The 18,274-nt window shown below is 48.6% G+C and overlaps 1 long non-coding RNA gene across 1 annotated transcript in view; it reads left to right on the top strand.

The window, feature by feature from the left end:
- Nucleotides 1–9,840, top strand: part of LOC139013777 (uncharacterized) — a 76,837-nt gene extending 66,997 nt beyond the window's left edge. Inside the window, exon 3 of the long non-coding RNA XR_011472121.1 lies at nucleotides 9,620–9,840. This is a non-coding gene — a long non-coding RNA (uncharacterized lncRNA). The remainder of the gene's footprint in view (nucleotides 1–9,619) is intronic.
- The last annotated feature ends 8,434 nt before the right edge of the window (nucleotides 9,841–18,274 follow it).

Genomic DNA, 18,274 nt, shown 5'->3' with positions numbered 1-18,274 from the left:
AAGTTCCCAGAAACCCAGGAACACACAGACCCCACCCCACCCCCACTCACAGGGGGTGCTAGGGCAGAGCCTTGGGTAACAAATGATGGCGGTCCGGGCACACGCAGGCCAGACAGCGGATCGCACCCAGGCTGGAGGGGGTGGGGTGGGAGCCGACAGGAGGGGCCTGTGGCGAGGTTGTTTTGCAAACACCCATGCGGTGAACAGATCTCTACCACATTACTTGTCAAAGAAAATAAAGGGACCCATAGATAATAGGCACGGTGATTCCATTTCGCTAACACGTGTGTGTGTGCGCGCGCGCGCGCAGGTACACTTAGGAGTGTGCATACAGAGAAAGCTCTTTGGAGAAATCCCCCCAAACTGACAGTGGTGAGTGTGTGTGGGGGGGGGGTGGGGGGGGTGGCGGCGAGGACGAAGGGGGAGCCATCCTGGAAAACCCACAGCAGTGTTTAAATGGGGTACCTCCAGCTCGTTTTCCTGAATGACTCATACCCTCTTTAAAATATGTTCCTATATGTGCAGATATTTGATAGATGATTTCTGGGAGGTTTTCTCAGGGGACGGGATGGGGGGTGGGTGTTTCACCGTTTCCCTCCTGTACTCTTTGGCTTCCCAGCGTAGTTATCATTTCTGTCATGAACGCACCTCCACCCGCCATCTCTGGGGACAGACCCAGGCTGGCTTGCGGGGATCCCGGCCGCCTGCTCCCTGGGGTCCCGCGGGGCGGAGTGGAGGGAAGAGGTGCGGGCTTCCCTGGGAGCTCCCGGGGCCTACGGGCTGGATCGCGTCCGCAGCTGACCGGGCGGGTGGGGATGGGGAGCAGATGGACGAGGCGCCGGACGGCTCGGGGTCCCCCGGTCCCGTCCAGGTGGCGTGATACCATTTCAGCTGCGGGGGCCGGGCGGGGAGAGCAGCCCGGATGGGGAGGAGACCCCGCTTTCCATGACAATGCCGAGGCAGCGCGTACAAAGGCGCCGCAATCAGCGTTTTATTGGTTCGAGTTAATTATCTGCAGCGGGTGGGGGTGGGCGGGGCCAGGAAATTCCCTCGTGGGGCGGGGAGGGAGGTTCGGGAGGGATTGAGAACCTAGAAGGGGGCGGGAGCGGTGGGAGAGCGGCTTTCCCGGTCCCGCCAGCCCCAGGTTCCTTGGCGAGCGCCATCGCCCCCTGGTGGGTACCTCATTCATTCAGTCATTCATTTGTTCACTCACCCCTTCAGGATTTCTGTGCGATAAGGGCTGAGCACAGGGCCTGGCAAACGGGTCACCTTTTAAAATGCCGCATCCGGGGCTGGGCGCCTTGGTCCCCATCCTCACCAGCGAAGAGCTGTCAGCCTAGTGCTGCAGGCCGACTTATACACAATTACAATGCAGCCTGGCAAAGGCTAGAGTAAGGGCAGCAACAGGGCACGGAGGGCCCAGAAGAGGACCCTGGGGAGAAGGGAGAGTCCAAGAGGACTCACCGGAGGAGGCCCAGTCTGAGATACGACCTAAGAGAGGTTGGAAATTAGCCAGGGCCATGGGAGATTCAGACCTTTCCAGAAAAGCAGGTGCAGAGGGGTTGCAGTAAGAGCAGGCACGGTCCACTCTGGGGAGAGCAGCACCCCCTAGTTGGGGAGGGTCCTGGGACTTACTGTGCAAAGCAAACATGTCAAACTCGCGGCCCGCAGGCTGCATGCGGCCCACAACGGATATTTTGTGGCCAGCCGATATAACGGTATGTAAGAAACGTTTTAATAAAAATTCCTTAATTTTTACAATATCATGTTATACATTATTAATAACGAACTACAACGTTCACTAATGACTGATGACTGTCATCGTGTTGCATTCATTTCCCTTACTCGCCTTGCACACAGGTGCACCATTTCTCTCTACTGATACTAGCGGCGAATATTTTAGCAGCCGGATGCCACGACATCAGTCTTGGACTGACTTGTTTGGTGTGCGCAACAGGAAATATTTCGCTTTCGGAGAACAAGAAAAATAGGTTTATTTGCGTTACGCTTATTAATTTGTGCAGTTATTCAGTGTCCGGTAAGTTAATGTTCAAGAAAAAATATTAATTTTTATTAAAATGTTCTATTCTTTTATGTTCACGATGACTCATTGGTTTCAGCCCTGCATATTCAACATGTCTCTATTGAAATAAACGTACGTTTCTATGAAAATTGGAGCTTTTGTTTTTTTGTGGCCCACATAAACTTAAACCTTGCTTATTTGGCCCGTGTTAGCCTTTGAGTTTGACATGCTTGGTGCAAAGGAAGGAGGTGAGCAATGAGCTGAAGAAGTGAGCAGGGCCAGATGAAAGTGTGGGCTGTGGGTGGGGCGGGGTGGGTACACCCCTCAGACCATTTCCAGGGTAACATTCTCTTCCTTAGGTTTGGAAAGAAGTTGGCCGCCCCCACCTCCACCAGAATTGCTCCCAAGTGGGTTCAGGCCTTATCATTCTCCCCCCTTGACCACTGTCCAGTTGTCTCCCTTTACTTTGCCCTTTAGTCTGTCTGCACCCCCCCCCCCACTACACCCCAAATGCCCTTTCTATAAGCCGAGTTATGTGGCACAACTTTTTCAAAACTACAAATGCATAGGATCTGTAACCCAATAGCTGCATATGACAGAAAACACATAGTAATAGTGGCGTAAGTAAAGTAAGGCATTTCTCTCTCACGTAAATAAAATCCGAAGGCAGGCAGGCCAGGGCTGGCGTGGCACTCCATAGTTCATGGAACTGGACTCCTTCTATCTTATTATTGCACCACCCTCAGTATATGTCTTCTACTTCATGGCCCAATGCAACTGCTCAAACACCAGTCATCACATCTACATCCCAGATGGAGAGTCTTCCAGTCATTAGACAGGAGAAAGGAGTCAGAAAGGGAGGGAAGCCCAGCCAGTGTGCTCAGTGGTTGAGTGTTGACCTATGAACCGGGGCTCACAGTTCGATTCCAGGTCAGGGCACGTGCCCGGGTTGCAGGCTCAAGTCCCATTACGGGGCATGCAGGAGGCAGCCAATCAATGATTCTCTCCCATCATTGATGTTTCTCTCCCTCTCCCTTCCTCTCTGAAATCAATAATTTCAAGGACTACATGGACTTTATACAAATGTTCACAACAGTTTAATTTGTAATAGACAACAGTAGGAAACTGCTTCGTGTCCACCAACTGGTGAATAGGTAACAAATGGGTGAGTCCATACAGTGGAATACTACACTGCAGTATAAATGCGTGAACTAGTGATACATACAACACGTGGACAAATCTCAAAACGTGCTGAGCAGAAACAAGCTGGACACGAAGACCAGCTGGCTGTAACGATGCCATTGATACGACATTCTAGAACAGGTGAAACTGATGAATCCGGGGTGCTAGAAACCAGACCAGTGGCTTCCTCTGGGATGGGGGATTGATTCGGAAGGGGCATGAAAGGACTTCGTGGGGTGCTGCAAATGTTTTGTTTTATGATTGGGTGTTGGTTCCACTGCATGCAAATTATACTTCAATCTTCTTATAAAGCTAGGTGCAGAACAGAGTGTGGATTATGCTACCCTTTATGTTCAAAAGAAAAGAGAATTGTTTGTAGCTCCATAGAGCAGCGGTTCTCAACCTGTGGGTCGCGACCCCATTGGGGGTCGAACGACCCTTTCACAGGGGTCGCCTAAGACCATCGGAAAACACATATATAATTAAATTACGTATTGTTTTTGTGATTAATCACTATGCTTTAATTATGTTCAATTTGTAACAATGAAAATACATCCTGCATATCAGATATTTACATTATGATTCATAACAGTAGCAAAATTACAGTTATGAAGTAGCAACGAAAATAATTTTATGGTTGGGGGTCACCACAACATGAGGAACTGTATTAAAGGGTCGCGGCATTAGGAAGGTTGAGAACCACTGGCATAGAGTCTCTGGACGAGGCTGGTCACAGTGGCTGCCTGCTGGACTGGGGGCTGGGGAAGAGGAAGGCTTTTGGCTATTTCCTTTACAACTGTTGACTCTTAAAGACATAGGTGCATGTACTACCTGATAAAAAAAAAATGAAGGAATCAGTTACATGCAAATTCACACCAACACACCCCTGCTTTATTTATTTATTTTATTGTGTGTTTTTTTTAAGTCCTCACCTGAAGATATTTTTCCATTGATTTTTAGAGCAAGTGGAAGAGAGAAGGAAAGGCAAAGAGAAACATCGATGTGAGAGAAACATATTGATTGGTTGCCTCCTGCACCAGCCCCGACCATGGCCGCGGGCCGGGAAGGAGCCTGCAACTGAGGTACGTGCCCTTGACTGGTATCAAACCTGGGACCCTCCAGTCCACAGGCCGATGCTCTATCCACTGAGCCAAACCAGATAAGGCAACACACCTCTGCTTTAAGAGTTTCAGTTCCATCCCATCACCATCAGGGCGGAGCTCAGACTCTCAGCTGTTCCTGCTTATCTGGCCCCATCCAGGCAGCATCCTCTGTGGTGCTCGGCAGCCACTGGCCGCCAGCTCAGTACCCAGGCTCGCGGAGACCGCTGTGCCCATGCTGTTTCCTCAGCCACTCCTCTCCCGTGAGGCTCAGCTGCCTGGTGACAGTCTCCAGTCTGAGTTGGTTCCTCTGGCTTTCGTGGTGCCCTCTCTTCTTCCTCATCTGTTCAGACCACCTGTTTACTGATGCTCCCGTGCGCTGGGCTCCAGGGACCCTGGAGATGGATGGAAGCCATCTTTAGCGACAGACCTGCCTCCTTGTCTGTTCCTGGCCCGGCACTCTTAGAACACCCAGAAAAGCACACAGTCCTGGGATTGTGTGATGTGTTCAGTTCCCGCCCCTGGTGCCTGTGAATGTGACCCGCTGTGGAAATGGGGCCTTTGCAGATGGAATCAACCCTGAGATCGTACTGGACGAAGGAGGGCCTTGATCCGATGGCTGATCATAAGAAGAGGGAAATGTGGACACAATCGCAGACACAAGAAGGAGGAAGGCCAGGCGACAACAAAGCGGGGGTTGGAGCAATGCGTCTTTAAGCCCAGGAGCCCCAGGAGCGCGGAGGATTGCAGGCAGCCCTCCCAGCGAGGAAGACGCAACGGGCATCCTTTCCTGGAGCCTTTGAAGAGAGCATGGCCTTGCCGACACCTTGGTGTTGAACTTTGAGCCTCCAGACTGAGACTTTGACCCTGTTGCCTTAGCCACCCAGCCTGTGGTCATTTGTTCCTTCAGCTCTAGGAAGTGAATACATTCACTAAACCAGTCAGCACCTAAGAGAATTCTAGGTGCTTTGAAAAATAAAACAAAGCATGAAAGAAAACGGGGCCTGTGGTGGAGAATGACCGGAAGCAGCTTCACATAAGCCAGGGTGGTCAGGGAAGGCCTCTTGGAGGAGGTGACGTTTCCGTGGAGACCTGCAGAATGAGGAGCCTGCCCCATGAGGATGAGGCAGAGGTGCTGGGGGCAGGGGGACCAATGGGCTTGTCATGTTTGAAAGCTCCTGGATGCAGCTCTGGCAGTGAAGGACACTTGGCGGGCATCTCTGTGGAAGTCCCCAGGAGTGACCCAGGAAGGGACTGTTCTCTCTCCACCTCCCTAAGGCCTCAGAACCTGCTGGATGGCTGATGCGGGTTCGTCAGCCCGGCCGGCTGGCAGCCGATGGGCTGGCGGCGGAGGCCAGCTTCACAGCTGACACTCTGAGCTGTAATTGTGATTAACTACTGGGTCCTCTTCCCTGCGCAGGCCTGAGGCTGCGGGTGTGACAGCTGCGGAGTGAAGCAATGAGGCCAGGAAGGGGTTAATGGGCTGCCCCTCCATCTGAGCCCTTCAGACAATGAGAGGGGGTGGGGAGGCCTCTGGTGGGGGTGTGTGGCATCAGCTGGGGTGAGTGAATGGAGGGGACAGAGGCCTGGTCCCCAGGGACTGGGCGTGAGTGCTCTCCGGGAGAGGGGTCAGGCTCCCCCCCTGCTATTATTTCCATCCATCCGAATCAGCTTCTCCCCTCCCCCGCCTGGCCAGAGCATCCCAGACGACTGCCCTCTTCGCTCCAGAGAGGGCAGCATCTCCAGCCCCACGGAATTCTGAAGTCGAATCTGAACGCCAAGGAACTGCAGAATCCTGAAATGTCAGGGCTGTGGGGGAGCTCATCTATTCCTGTCATTTTCAAACTTGTTTGCTTAATTATTAGCAGTGAAACCCAGGAGCCCCACCCCCACCTCATTCTGTCCTCAAATAATAAATAGTGCATTGATTACATTCAGAACAGACTGGGTGCCAGTCTGTCTCCTTCGTCCCCAGTTCTGCTCCTTAAAACTGGGGCACCTGCCTGGCCAGTGTTGCTCAGTGGTTGAGCGTCGACCCATGAACCAGGAGGTCATGGTTCGATTCCTGGTCAGGGCACACGCCGGGGGTTGCGGGCTCTATGCCCCCAGTAAGGGGGCATGCAGGAGGCAGCTGATCAATGATTCTCTCTCATCATGGATGTTTTCAACTCTCCCTTTCCCTTCCTCTCTCTGAAATCAATAAAAGCATTAAAAAAAAAAAACCTTAAAGAAAAAAAAAAAAAGCTGGGCACCTTGGGAGACTCCTGACAAATGTACAAACTATGTAACCACCACCCCAATTGATATGTAGAACATCTCCAACACCCCAAAGTCCCCCAATGCCCCTTTGTGGTCAGTATCCTCCCCGCTGACCTCTGGTGTAGCAGATTGAACAATGGTTCCCTAAAGATATCGAGTTCTAATCCCTGAATGTTGTAAATTTTATCTTATTTGGACAAAGGATGTTTGCAGCAGTGATTAAATTAAGGATCTTCAGATGGAGATTAGTTGATTATCCAGGTGCACCCTGAAGGCCATCACAGTGTTCTTATAGAGAGAGTCCCATATGCGAGGAGGAGGCGATGTTACCACAGAGGCAGAGACTGGAGTGATGTGGCCACAGCCAAGGAATGCTGGTGCCCCCAGAAGCTGGAAGGGGCAAGCAAGGGCTTCTCTCCTGGAGCCTGGGGAGGGAGTGTGGCCCTCCTGACACCTTCATTGCAGACTTCTGGCCTTGGGATGGTATAAAAACAAATTTCTGTATTTTAAGCCATCCAGATTTTGTTACTTTGTTACAGTAGCTCTAGGAAATGAACACACCTGACAACTATGACCTGTGGTCTGTCTGGATAGTTTTGCCTTTGCAAGAAGGTTAGATAAATGGAATCCTACAGGATGGAGCCTTTTGAGTCTGGCTTCTTTCACGCAGCATAACACATTTGAGATTCATCCATATTGTTCCATTGATCTGAAGTCCGTTCCTTTTTATTGCCGAGTGGTATTCCAGTGTGTAGATACACCATGGCTTATTTATCTACTAGAGGCCTGTTGCACGAAAATCGTGCACTTTGGCGGGGAGGGGTTCCTCAGCCTGGCCTGTGCCCTCTCACAGTCCAGGAGCCCTTGGGGGATGTCCGACTGACGGCTTAGGCCTGCGCCCCCACCTCCACCGCTGCGCTCACCAGCCGTGAGCCTGGCTTCTGGCTGAGCGGCACTCCCCCTGTGGGAGTGCACTGATCACCACGGGGCAGCTCCTGTGTTGAGCGTCTGCCCCCTGGTGGTCAGTGCGTGTCATAGCGACTGATTGTTCTGCCATTCGATCGATTTGCATATTAGCCTTTTATTAGATAGGATTGATCAGTTGAAAGGTATTGGGTCATTTTCAGTTTTTGGTGATAATAAATAATGCTGCTATGAACGTGTGCCTACAGGTGTTTGTGTGGACATAGCTGTCATTTTTCTAAGGTATATACCTAGGAGTGTGATCACTGGGTCATACTGTAGGCGTTTCTATAATTCTGTAAGAGACCTGTTTTCAGATGTGACTGTACCATTTTGCATTCTCACGAGCACTGAGTATTGTCCAGGTGTGTGTGTGTGTGTGTGTGTGTGTGTGTGTGTGTGTTAATTTGGTCTTTTTAATAAGTATATAGCGATCATAGAGTCTTGGGATTTTATTGGGAGGATTAAATAAATGTATTGCTGAGAATAATGCCCAGCACATTAACATGTGGCCGCTGCCTTGGAAGTGTTAGCTTCCTTTTTGTTACCCCTCTGGGAGGCCAGGACATAGCCAGCAGTGGAAATCTCAAATGCCAGGTGGGCCAGGTGGGGGCCTTGGGGGGCTGGCAAGTACATGCTCTTCTTGAAGGTCACAGTCCCTGGGAAATAGACCATGAGCTGGAGACTTGGGTGTCAGGTGGTTTTCGAGGGAATGCTCTTGAGATCTGGGGGGAGTGAGGAAAGCGGGGTCAGGCAGTTGCAACAGAGGCCTTGGGCAGTCCCTCAGGAGCTGGGGAGCTGGGACAGCCTGCGGAGATGTCACATTCTGAACAGGTCAGGCCTCTGTGCTGCTCACTGACCAGTCTTTGGAATGACTGTCTTGAGGGAGATGTAATCTTGGTACAGCAGCCTCTCACTTGAGCCATCAGCAGCCAACACTGAAGGCATGCGGATGCTGGGGCCTGATCCAGGTGACATCCACCAGCTGGGAAAGCAGGCCCTGTGGCCAGAGCTTTCATTTTTTAAGAGTAGCTGTAAATCTTCATTTTGATGTTGTCTGCCAATTGTTTTAAATGCTGGGAACTCGCCCAGCTGGCATGGCTCAGTGGTTGAGTGTGGACCTATGAACCAGGAGGTCATGGTTTGATTCCCGGTCAGGGCACATGCCCAGTTTGCTTGATCCCCAGTGGGGGGCATGCAGGAGGCAGCCGATCAATGATTCTCTCTCATCATTGATGTTTCTATCTCTTTCTTCCTTCCTCTCTGAAGTCATTAAAAAATATATTTAAAAAAATTAAATCAGTAACTTTTATGTTATCTGTATTTTACCACAATTTAAAAGTAAAACAAAAAGAAAGAAAAATTTTCTCTCTGTGGTACAGCTCCAAGATGGCCCCAGTGATCCGTGCCTCCTGCCACCCATGCCCTGAATGATACCCTCTGTCACTGAATGGGCTTCCTTATGGAACTGGCAGGATAGCGTAGAAACAAGACAATGTCTTGTCTGAGGCTGGGTTATAAAAGGCACCGTAGCTTCCATCTTGTCCCGTCTCGGGGGGCAGGCAGCCACCAGGTCATGAGGACACCCAAGTAGCCCACGGACAGGAACTGAGGCTCTTTGATAATGACCTTGAGCGAGCACTTCAGTGAGTCATCCTGGAGGCGAGTCCTCTGGCCCCATCCAGGCTGGACTTCACGAAAAATTTTAGCCTGAGCCACCCGGCTAAGCGACTCCTGAACTCCAGACCCACAGAAATGGTTTGTGACGTACATGCTTATGGTCCTCTTAAGCCACTGTTTCCAGTTCACTTGTTATGCAGCACTTGATAACTAATGATCTTATTACAGAATTGTGTAACATGTGTGCCTCATGATTACAGTATCTGCAGGGGATTGGTTCCTGGACACCTCCCTCCCACCCCCCAGCAGATACCCAAATCCGCAGATGCTCGAGTCTCTCTTTGATAAGATGACGTGGAACGATGCATACAGTTGGCTCTCTGCATTCACGGATACCCAACCACAGATGGAAACAACCGCGGGCAGACACAGAGGGCCAACTGTATTTTTAAAAAATTTTCTGTGTCATCAGATCCTAACCAGAACCTGGGACCAGAACTTTGGCTGGAGATCCTGGCTAGAGGTCCTGACTAGGCTGCTGATCAACTGAAGGCTGTCTCCGTGTCATTCCTTCTTCGCCGACTCCGTCCACACCTTTGGGGTCCCCTGGACCCGCTGGGGTTGGACCCCAGCAAAGTTAGAAACCAAAATTTGGTAAATTCTCGTAAATGTCTCAAAGAGAGTTAATAAAAGGTGCAGGGAATACTTACAAAAAAATAAAATTTTCTGTGTATAAGTGGACCCACACAGTTCACACCTGTTTTGTTCTAGGGTCAACTGTATATTTTATTGCATGTAACAATTTCTCTCACACCCACACATCAAATTCTGTTAGCTTCCCTGGCCGCTGGGGGCTGTGAGAGGGGAAGTCTTCTCCTCCCTTTCCCAGGGAGACGGCTCCTGAGATGGCCAGTCAGAGGGTGGTGTCGGGGCCAGGAGGAGTGTGCCTGTGGCCCTCTTCACTCCCAGCACCCAGGGGACCGCCCTCCGTACAGTCAGGAGCTGCCGTGGCTGAGCATGTGAGTGTGAGAGTGGGTGTTCCCATGCAAACCTGAATGTCTGTTCCCGGCAGGCCCCAAGCAGCAGACGAGTGCGGTGGTTTAGAGCAGAGACTCTGGAGTTAAAAACCCAGCTCTTGTGCTCCGGTCGCGCTCTGGCTGTGTGGCCTTGGGCAAGTTGTCTAACCTCATAACTTGAGACTAAAACATTTTTAAAATATATTTCTTTATTGATTTCAGAGAGGAAGGAAGAGGGAGAGAGAGATAGAAACATCAATGATAAGAGAATCATTGATTGGCTGCCTCCTGCACGCCCTACTGGGGATCGAGCCCGCAACCCAGGCATGTGCCCTTGGCCAGAATCGAACCTGGGACCCTTCAGTCCACAGGCTGACGCTCTATCCACTGAGCCAAACTGGCTAGGGCGAGACTAAAAGTATTAATACCTACCTCATAGGACTCTTAGGAGGAATTAATGAGTTAATACATGCAGAAGGCCTGGGGGCAATATTAGCAGGAAGGGTTGTTGGTGGTTATTATTATGGGCATTGGTAATCCCAGCTCTGCCAAGGGTTGGTGGTGGTTATTATTATGGGCATTGGTAATCCCAGCTCTGCCATGGTACAGGTCACTTTGCCTCTTTGGGCTCAGTTTCTTCACCTGTAAAATGGGTTCTTCTTGGTACTATCCATAGGACAGAAAGAGGATTCAAGGAGATTGTGTATGGGAAGGACTTGTTCTGTTTCAAGATTAGTCCTTGGTTATGCACGTATATGAGCCTCTGGGTGTCTGCATATGTGGGCATGGGAGCACACATGGATTCCTGCCTTCCCTCTGAATGCTGCCCCTCCTCGCCTGCAGGATCCTAGGGATCAACCCTCCAGGCACCCCCCCTTTCTTGGCTCCCTTTTCCTGCTTCTTGGGCCACAGTGTCACCTGCTGGCCCAAAGCTATATGGCACCTGGAGCCCATTGCCTGCATAACTAGGTTATAGGGAAGGGAATCTACACTTGAGCGCCTGCTGGGTGCAGAATATGATACATATTTATGCCTCTATTTTATAGAGACTGAGCCTCAGGGAGGTCACACAGAGCCAGCTGAGAGCTGGGATTTGAATCCACATTCCATCTCCCCCCACTCCAAACACCCTCCTAGGGTGAGTTCAAGTTCTGGGTTAAACTAGCCCTTCCCTCTACTCAGAGGGGAGCCAGGAGCTGAGGTCAGGGGTCTTTGGGAGAATGTCAGGGTTGTCCCCCAAGGTCAAGATTGCAGACGAAAGAGCACTGGACTGAGAGTCCCCCGGCTGGGGTCTCCCTCTGGCTCACCCAGCCATCAGCTGAACAACCTTTGGAAAATGCTTACTTTATTTATTTATTCTAGCATTTATCATCTTGGAATATAGACACTGTGGAGAGAACACTTAATGTGGGTGTTGGGCTCTAATGTGAGGAGAAACTCATAAAAATAAACAATTTTTAAAAATATGTATTTTATTGATTTTTTACAGAGAGGAAGGGAGAGGGATAGAGAGTTAGAAACATTGATGAGAGAGAAACATCAATCAGCTGCCTCCTGCACAGCCCCTACTGGGGATGTGCCCACAACCAAAGTACATGCCCTTGATGGGAATTGAACCTGGGACCCTTCAGTCCACAGGCTGACGCTCCATCCACTTAGCCAAACCGGTTGCAGCGGTTCTCAACCTGTGGGTCGCGACCCCTTTGGCAGTCGAACGACCCTTTCACAGGGGTTGCCTAAGACCATCCTGCATATCAGATATTTACATTACGATTCATAACAGTAGCAACATTACAGTTATGAAGTAGCAACGAAAATAATTTTATGGTTGGGTCACAACTTGAAGAACTGTATTTAAAGGGCCAGAAGGTTGAGAACCACTGGGTTAGGGCAAAATAAACAATTAAAAAATTGTTTCAAAATCTTTCAATCGCCCATAAAGTACAGTACAGGCAGTTTTCTGAACATGATCCTTTGCAGTAATAAATACACTAACATAAAGAGGGGCAGTATGTGGTAGCAATTGCATAGATTGCTATAATTTTAGGTTCAGCTCTCACTCAGTTGTGTGGGATTGTGAACAGTGGGCCCCTCCACTCCCTGCTTCTCGCCCACAATTGGCTCCTGTCCAGGCAGCGCCAACTCTACACCCACGCCGTGTATATCGTTCTCTCTTCTCTCTCTCTCTCTGGGCACACGTGGTTGCATTTCTGAAGTTACATAATAAAAGCAGCTAGTATTCCTGGAGCATTTGTTATGCACTATTCTAGGCACTCTTCTGAGCTCTCTACTGGCATTAATTTGTGTCATCCTCCTCACTGTGCTATGAGGTAGGTACTGTTATTACAGATGAGGAAACTGAGGCACTGAGAGGTTAAGCAGCTAATCCAGGGTCACACAGCTAGCAAATGGTAGAGCCTGGGCTTGAAACTGGGAGTCTGAGACCAGAACTCACACTCTCAGCCATGATGCTACCCACTTGAATGGAGGCGCCACGGGAGCCACGCGTATGTGTCTGTGTGTTCACTGTAAGCCCACAAGCCCCGTTAGGCAGGCCAGAATCTGGTCTGGGTCATCTTTGCATCCCCAATACTGGTCCTTTCATCCGGGGCCCACTCTGGGTGTCTGCTCAGTAATTGTGTTTGAACAAAGCATGAGGCTTGCTGAGCCCCAGGTCCTGCATCTGAAAGACAGGAATAATCGCACTTCAGATTGCCCCAGTGATCTCTTAGGTGAGAAAGCTCTTGTCAAAGACCCTTTGCTCTCCCTTGCCCACCTCCTGTTCACCTTTGCCCAATTTAGGGCTGCACCAGCTCAGGAGAGCTGATTGTGCACATCTTTTCCCAGCTTTGCATTCAGTACCATCATGTTTGTAGCTTGAAATCAGCAACCATGAGAATATTTACACCATGGAAATGGGCAATGGAAACAGGAGGTTTTTGTTTTGTTTTTTCCTTTATAGATGTTAAACACTTACCACTACCAGGAGAAAATAGATCCTCTAATGATCACCTTCAGGCAGCAGTACAGTGGAGTGATCCTGCCTATTGGCTCTGGAGCCAGACTTCCTGGGTTCAAGCTCCAGCCCTATCACTTACTGTGTGACCTGGCTCAGTTACTTAACCTCTCTGAGCCTCATTAGTCTCTTTCATAAGAAGATTACCTATTTCATTAGGGATTCCATGCGATTGTCCATACAGATGCTCTCTCAATACTAATTAGTGTTACATATCAAGCTAGGAGATGGGGAAGCTCTCTTGTCTCCACATGCTAGAAAAGGTGGTGATGGGAACGGGACTTGCAATGTCACAGAGGACCCTCAGCAGGGACAATGTGTAACCAAGGTCAAGGCCGCAGGGAAGGCTGTTTTGAGCACTGGCAGGCCAGATCTCTATGAGTCATGGACCGTGTACCTGATGTTTGGGGAAAAGGGGCCTCCTCCAGTTCCTCAGAGGGAAGGCTGCTGTTAGCTAGCCGTGGACCCCGGAAGAGATCTTGGAGGAAGCTGGTGATCTAACCGATGATTCCTGCTGCTCTCCCCTCCCCTCTCTTCTTGCTAGTGAGCACACCCAGAGGAGTGTTGTGGGGTTTATAACATGAGATGTAACACATATAACAAGAGTAGTACAAATAGAGAGAAGGAAGCATAGAGCTATATAGGAGCGACATTTCTATATCTCACTGTAATTAAGTTAGTATAAATCTGAAATAGATTCTGATAAATGAAGATGTATATGGTAAGTGCAGAGCATTCATTTAAAAAAGTGAGAAAAGACTATTAAAAAATTAAAATGTTACACTAGAAAGTACTCATTTAATGTAAAAGAAATCTGTAAGGGAAAAATAGAGGGAGGGATAGACACAAGATATATAGAAAACATAAAGTAAAATGATGGGTGTAAATCCAACTCTACTTATAACAGTATTAAGTGTGAATGGAACCAATCCAAAGGCAGAGATTTTCTGAGTTGATAAGAGACCAAGCTCCAACTGCTGTCTCTAAGAGACACACTAGATTCAAAGATACAAATAAGTTGAGAGTTAAAGGATGGGAAAACATATATTATCCAAAAGCAATCATAAGAAAGCTGGATTGGCCATATTAATATAAGAGAAAATAGACTTTCCTTTTTTTGAATTTATTGGGGTGACACTGGTTAACAAAATTATACAGGTTTCAGGTGCACAATTCTACAGCACGTCATCTGTACACTGTATTGTGTGTTCACCTCCCAAGTCAAGTCTCCCTCCATCACCATTTATCCCTCCCTATACCCTAAGCACCACCCTCTCCCCTGGCCTTCACCACACAGTTGTCTGTGTCTAAAAAATAGACTTTAAAACAAAATATGTTACAAGAGATAAAGCAGGATATTTTCTAATGTTCAAAGGGTCCATCCATCAGGATGATGTAAAAAGCATAAACATATATGCACCTCACAACAGAGCCCCAAAGTATACGGAGCAAAAATGGACAGAATTGAAAGGAGAACTAGAGAATTCAGTAATAGATGGACACATTGACATTCCACTTTCAATAATGGAAAGAACATCTACGCAGAGGACCCAGAAGGAAATAGAAGGCTTGAACAACACTATCAGCAACTAAACCTGAAAGACATCTATCTATTGAACACTCCACCCAGCGACAGCAGAATACACCTTCTTCTCAAATGCACATGGAAAATTCTCCAGGGTCGACCATTTGTCAGGCCACAGAATGAATCTCGATAAACTTTAAAAGGTGGAAATCATACAAGTATCTTCTCTAACCACCACTTCTAAGAAGACTGTGGAAGGGCTCCATGTGAAGCTTTAGCCAGAGGATTTCCTGCTGGTTGTGTGAAAGCTGGAAGCTTCTAGAAAACGTTCAGAACATCTTTCACCCTCACCCTGGTGAGCATGAACTTGGCTAACTCATGGGAAGCATTTAGAAAAGTGCCTGACGTGCAGAAATCACATGATACATCTTATTTGTTATTATCCTCATAATAATTGCACGGGGCAAGCTTCATTATTTTCCCTATTTTACAGCGGAGGAGATGGAGGCTCGGATGCACAGTAAGTTGAGGTCGCACAGATTAAAACCCAAGTTTGTGAGACTTCAAAGCCTTGTATAGATGCAGAGAGGCAGGTCTGAGGACTTTCATTACTGCGTGTGTGTGTGTGTGTGTGTTTTCAGTAGCTTAAAATTGGAAACAGTATAGATTTCCATCAGCGGAAACCATTCAGTAAAGGCCATTCAGAAAGGGCTTTGTGGTGGTTACAAGAAATAAGGTCACCCTATACACAGGGACACGGAACCATCCCCAAGACATTTTGTTCAGTAGAAAGAACGTCTGAAAAAAAAGTTCTATAACCCACAGGAAACAAAGCCAACTATTCCGTAAGATCTAAGTGTGTGTGTGTGTGTGTGTGTGTGTGTGTGTGTGTGTGATCTTTGGAATATGAAGCAAATGAAGGTGATTTTAAACAATAGGATCTATTTTTAGGAGCCTTCCTTTCTTTAGACTTCATTGAGCTTTAAAATAACACACGCTTGGAGAGCACAGCGAAGTGTCAAGAAGAAAAAAAGAAAACCACAGATATCCCTCTCTCTGGGTTCACTGGGCTAACGTTTTTATATATATCATTCCAGTCCCCTTCCTGTGTGATCGTACGTGTGTGAGTGTGTGTGTGCACCTCTATATACATCTAGAGGAACGCACGTTTAAGGATATGAGAATTCTGCTGTTAAACCACATAGAAGCTTATTTCTCTGTCACATTAAATCCGGGTCCCAGTAGGAATGGTGCTCACAGTCATGATTTCAGGCTCTTACTATATGTTTCCTATTTATTATTCTCGACCTCTGGCTTCCTCCTCATAGTCTAAGACAGTTGCTCCAGCTCCAGCCATCGCATCTGCATCCCACCAGCATGAAGGGGTAAATGGGAAGTGGAGGTCCTGCTTCTGCCTTTTAAGTACACAACCTGGAAGTCATACACATTACTCTTGGCAATGTTTGTCTGATGTAAACACATGGCCGTTAATAGCCGCAAGGAATCCCAGGAAATGTGTTCTTTACTCTGGGCTCCCATGTGCCAGCTAAACCTCAGGGGCTCTATGACTATAAAGAAACAGGAAAGTGGACTTTATAGCAACTAGCAGGGCTTCATTCTCTCAATAATAATATCTTTCCTCAGCAAAAGAGAAAGTTCTGTATCTTATCTTTCATTCTAACCATTGAACCCTGTGAGAGAACAAACCCTCCTCCCCCCAGGCCAAACTACAAGTTGTAATAGAGCAACTTTCTTAAGGCACACCCAGGAGCCAGCTGCTCCCAGCAATTTCCAAATGAAAGGGCACTTCCCCCAGATTTGACCTTTGATAAATATATTGAGAGAATCAGAAAAGGCCATCCCATTGCAAAACCAGAATTGCAAGACAAGGTGTGTGACAGACCTCTGGTGAGCGAGTTTCAGCCCCTCTACTAGTCATTCTTAAAGTGATACATTAGACTGTGTGTGTACAAATCACATCCTGTTACAAAAGCACTAATTTCTCGTCCTTCTTCTCACTTCCAGAGGAATTTGAGTGTGTGGGTTATGGAGTGGAGACCATAGGACTGGATTGAAGTTTTCTATTTATCTCTTTCTCTTTAAGTTTATTAATTTTAGAGAGAGGAAGGGGGAGAGAGAGAGAGAGAGAGAGAGAGAGAGAGAGAGAGAGAGAGACATGAATTTGTTGTTCCACTTATTTATGCATTCATCGGTTGATTTTTGCATGTGCCCTGACCGGGGATCAAACCCGCGGTGTTGGCATATCAAGACCATGCTCTAACCAAGCGAGCTACCCAACCGGGGTGAAGTTTTCTATTTTTATTTCAAACCAGAAGACAGTGAGCCAGGGGAGGCCCTTTATCTCCACCTGAAGCCAAGGTTTTCTTGATTAGTTCACATGCTTTGAGACTCATGCCTCTGGCACAGAAATACCAAGTAATGCAGAGTCTGGGTGGCCTGGGTCCAAGGCCTGGCTCTGCCACTCACTGGCTGTGTGACCTCAGCCACGACACTTAACCTCTCTGTGCCTCAGTTTCTTCATTTGCAAAATAGTGCTCGTAATAATAGACAGTACTTTTAGGGCTTCTGTGAGATTAATTCAGTAAAGTCTCAGGAAGAACCCAGGGCTTGGGGAGGCCCTTCCTCAGCAGATGACCACAGGAATGTTCCCCACCCCCTGGCCTGGCATCTGGCCAACCAGGAAGGGTGGCAGTGGGAAGGCTCTTTAGGGCTATCAGGTTGATGGTCACCGTGGTGGACATCAGTGAGGATGAAGGGTAGATGCTCCCTTTTCGGGGGGGCATTCCCGTGCTGACCAACCCCGAGGAAGCGTGTGGTGTAATCCCTACGGATTCTCTTTCCGATGACTCTGTGGGCCTCTCCTTAAAGTCCCGGCCCGATTTTCCATTTCCAAGTTCCCGGGCCACTTCCTCCAGGATAAATGTGCAGTGTGGTACCTTGGTACTTATGCCATCAGTTCATCAGAAAGAACCCTGGATTCAGAGTGAGTGTCTGTGCCTTGACTCTGCGGTCCATTTTTCGGGGGGCTCTGGCTGGGTCATTCCCCACCTGGGCCACTGCTAGCGCATGAGCCCATTTGCAGGGCCTGGCACACACACAGAGGCGCAGGCCCTATGTCTGAAGCATTAGAAGGTGCTCACTTAAAAACAAAAAGGCCTATAAAATGGGAGGGAGGTGCTTTTATCATCCCCACTGTACAGAGGAGGAGACAAGGCTAACTGAAAGGTTGTACGGCCATCAAGACTTCTGAGGATGGTGAGTGAGAGCCAAGCCACAGAGGGGCATGAAAAGAAGGCGCCTTCTCCATATCCTATCGCTCGCCTTCTCACCTCGTCCTTGGCAGCAGATACCAGTGTGACCAGCTCTGTACTGTACACGCTCTTCTGCATCTGCTCTCCGAGTGTGTCATTAATCTTGGAGCATCTTCCTGAGTCAGCAGAGAACTTCTTGCTCATTATCGACTCCAGCCTTCTTTCTGCGAGGGAATGCCCTGAAACCACCCGCACGCCCTGGTAGAGGCTGTGCTAACACGAATGGGAGAACTTCTCC

Source organism: Myotis yumanensis, unplaced genomic scaffold (genome assembly GCF_028538775.1).
Source record: "Myotis yumanensis isolate MYYU_CA2020_CCGP unplaced genomic scaffold, mMyoYum1.0.hap1 SCAF_7, whole genome shotgun sequence".
Lineage (NCBI taxonomy): Eukaryota > Metazoa > Chordata > Mammalia > Chiroptera > Vespertilionidae > Myotis > Myotis yumanensis.
This window is presented reverse-complemented; position numbering and strand designations above follow the sequence as displayed.